General features: G+C 39.2%; 1 non-coding gene across 1 annotated transcript; it reads right to left on the reverse strand.

The window, feature by feature from the left end:
• Positions 1-768: 768 nt before the first annotated feature.
• On the reverse strand, positions 769-875 carry LOC127108526 (small nucleolar RNA R71). Its single transcript, XR_007796058.1, has one exon. It is a non-coding gene; the product is annotated as a small nucleolar RNA R71 (small nucleolar RNA).
• Positions 876-3,976: the final 3,101 nt, after the last annotated feature.

Raw genomic sequence — 3,976 nt, forward strand, 5'->3', positions numbered from 1 at the left:
TTGTCTTTATTAATTAAACTTCATTCAATACTTTACTTCTCATTGCACACTCTAAAAACACCTATTATGATCGCCTTTGATAAACACCATAACAATAGATAACGATAGATTGACACTTGGTCTCTGTGGATTCGACAATCTTTTATATTACTCTGACACGTTCGTATACTTGCGAAAGCACACGCATCAAGTTTTTGGCGCCGTTGCCGGGGACCAATTTCGTCAAATTTTATTTCCCTGTTGTTATATCATTTAGACTTAGGCTATTTCCCGCCGGTCAATGCGAAGAACTCGCAGCACCGGAAGTTTAAGCTTAGTATACCCTCTGGCGGAACCTGAATGTTACGCTCACGCACGTTTATTCTTTCATAGAATTAAGAGAGCTATGGCCGAAGATCAAAACCAAAGACCTCTTAAGGATTTCTCTCAACCATCCAATGAAGAACCTAGTTCTAGTATAGTAAACCCAACCATCCCAGCTAATATTTTGAACTTAAACCATCCTTGTTGCAACTAGTGCAACAGAGACAATTCGCAGGTCTCGCTACTGAGAACCCAAACAAACATTTAAAAATATTTCTTCAATTAGCAGACACTTTTAAAACCAATGGAGCTTCTCCTGAGGCAATACGTTTAAGATTATTCCCTTTTTCCCTCAGAGATAAAGCCCTTTCATGGTTAGATTCTCTTCCACCCAATTCCATTATGACTTGGGATAACCTTACAAGAGTTTTTCTTTCTAGATATTTTCCCCTGAGTAAAACCGCCGTTCTTCGAAACCATATAACTAGATTTACCCAAAACCAAGGAGAATCGTTGTTCGAAGCTTGGGAGAGATATAAAGAGTTGTTACGAGCATGCCCACATCATGGCTTAGAAAATTGGTTAATCATTCAAATCTTCTATAATGGACTTCACTATAACACGAAGATGACCATCGACGTTGCCGCAGGCGGTGCTATGATGAACAAACCTTATCCTGAAGCTAGTGCCCTCATTGAAGATATGGCTCAAAACCATCAATCACGGGGAGTCGAACGAGCAACGATTGAGAAGAAGGAAGCCCAAGGAGGAGTGCATGAACTAAGCTCTATAGACATGATGCAAGCTAAAATGGATGCATTAGCCCTTAAGGTCGAGCATATGTGCATAAACCCGAATATTATAGCCGCAGTTTTGTCGGATTGTGAAATATGTGGAACCAAAGGACACCAATCTGCAGAATGCAATCTATTAAACGAAACCCACTCTGAGCAAGTAAACTACACCCAAGGGAACCCATATTCGAATACCTATAACCCTGGATGGAGGAATCACCCGAACTTCTCCTATAAAAACAATAACCCAATCCAAAATAATGCACCTCCGAGACCTAGTTATCAAGCCCCAAGATCAAATCAACCTATGCAAGCTGTACCACCAAAGCTGAGCCTTGAGAAAATCATGGAAAATTTTATCACCGCTCAAACCCAACAAAATAAGGAGTTCATGAACCAGAACATTCATGTTAATGAATTGATTACCCAGTTAGGAACCAAGGTTGACCAAATAGTTACTCATACCAATATGCTTGAAACCCAGTTCTCTCAGGTAGCTTTAAACCAAGCCCCTCAGACTATCCCTGGAGGACAATTCCCTGGACAACCTCAACAAAATCCGAGAGGACAAGACAATTCCATTACCCTACAAAGTGGAAACGCTTATGATGAGCCACCAAACCCTAGATTAAGTGAACCCGAAACTTCTAAGGAATGTACCAAACCCACGGACGAAGTAAAGGAACCAGAGGAATCTGAAAACCAGGAAGGTCGAGAAAAAGGAGAAGAACCTAAAACTTATGTACCACCCCCGCCATATAAACCACCTATACCATATCCGTAAAGACTCAAACAAACCCAGATCAAAAAACAATATCAAAAATTTATTAAAGTTATAGAAAAACTTCATGTAGAAATCCCTTTCACAGAAGCCATCACCCAAATACCTTCTTATGCAAAGTTTCTCAAAGACATCCTTACCAACAAACGTAGACTTGACGATCCGAAGCCTTTGGAATGTAATGCTATTTCCGAGGACAAATTAGCAAAGAAAGATAAAGATCCTAGAAATTTCTCCATTCCTTGCCTTTTGGGTAATCATGTCATCGAAAAAGCTTTTCTAGACTTAGGAGCTAGTGTGAGCCTAATTCCTTTAGCAGTTTGTGAGAGGTTAAACTTAGGAGAATTACAGCCCACTAAGATGTCACTTCAGTTAGCCGATAGATCTGTTAAATATCTGATAGGCATTTTAGAAGATGTCCCTGTTAGGATAGGTCAGTTATTTATCCCTACTGATTTTGTTGTCATGGACATCAAAGAGGACAATGATATACCAATCCTTCAAGAAAGGAAAGTTGACATTTGAGGTAGGTGACGAGAAAATAGAATTTATACTTTCGAAATTTCTTATGGCACCTGTGATGGGAGACTCGTGGGAGACCCGTGTTATGCCTTAGATATCATTGATGAATGTGTTAGAGAATTAGAACAAAAAGAAATCATAAAAACAATTAAGCTACCATCAACTCTCATAAGGGAAGATGATGACTTTAAGAAACCCTACATCGATGATGATCTTTACGAATGTTTATCCCTTACCCCAGATCTTATGCCATGCCCTAAGAAACCAACCTTAGAACTTAAGGAATTGCCTAAGAACCTGAGATATGAGTTCCTCGATGAAAAGATGAATCGTCCAGTTATAGTCAGTGATACCTTGAGCCAAGAGGAAACGAAACAACTTTTAGACGTTTTACGAAGATATCCCTCAGCCTTAGGATATAATATCTCTGACCTGAAAGGTATAAGCCCATCCGTATGCATGCATCGGATTTCACTCGAAAAAGATTCAAAACCCTCCAGGGAACATCAGAGAAGAATAAACCCTATAATGAGTGATGTTATTAAAAAGGAAGTTCTTAAGTTACTTGAGGCAGGTATAATCTATCAAATCTCGGATAGTAAGTGGGTGAGCCTTGTGCATGTAGTACCTAAAAAGGGAGGCATCACAGTTGTGCAAAACGATAAAGGCGAACATGTAGAAAAACATTTAGAAGGAGGATGGAGGATGTGTATAGATTATAAAAAATTAAATAAAGCAACCAGGAAGGATCATTTCCCTTTACCATTTATAGACCAGATGTTGGAGCGTCTAGCCAGACACTCTTACTTCTACTATCTAGATGGATACTCTGGATTCTTCCAAATACCTATCCACCCCGAAGATCAAGAAAAAACTACCTTTACATGCCCTTATGGAACTTTGGCCTACAGACGAATGCCATTCGGCCTCTGTAATTCCCCAGCTACTTTCCAACGCTGCATGATGTCAATCTTTGAAGATTACCTTGATGGTATCATGGAAGTGTTTATGGATGATTTCTCGGTTTGCGGATTTGATTTCCACAATTGTCTTGCTAACCTTGAGAAAATCCTGGAGAGATGCGTGGAGGTGAACCTCGTGCTAAATTGGGAAAAGTGTCATTTAATGGTGACCGAAGGAATAGTTTTAGGACATATAGTTTCCGAAAACGGTATAGAGGTAGATAAAGCTAAAGTAGAAGTTATAGAAAACCTAAAACCACCAAAAACCATCAGAGAAGTATGAAGCTTTCTTGGACACGCTGGATTCTACCGGCGTTTTATTAAGGACTTCTCCAAAATAACCAAACCTTTAACTGGAATTTTAATGAAAGATGCTGAATTCATTTTCGATGAAAAATGTAATGACGCATTTAATCTTTTAAAGCAATCATTAATCTCTGCACCTATTATGAAACCACCTGATTGGTCAGAACCTTTTGAGATAATGTGCGATGCTAGTGATTATGCAGTTGGAGTCATTCTGGGACAAAGGAAAGATAAAAAATTACATGCCATTTATTATGCCAGTAGAACCCTAGATGCTGCCTAACTTAACTACGCAACAACTGAAAAAG

Source organism: Lathyrus oleraceus, chromosome 7, assembly GCF_024323335.1.
Source record: "Lathyrus oleraceus cultivar Zhongwan6 chromosome 7, CAAS_Psat_ZW6_1.0, whole genome shotgun sequence".
In the NCBI taxonomy this organism is placed as follows: domain Eukaryota; kingdom Viridiplantae; phylum Streptophyta; class Magnoliopsida; order Fabales; family Fabaceae; genus Lathyrus; species Lathyrus oleraceus.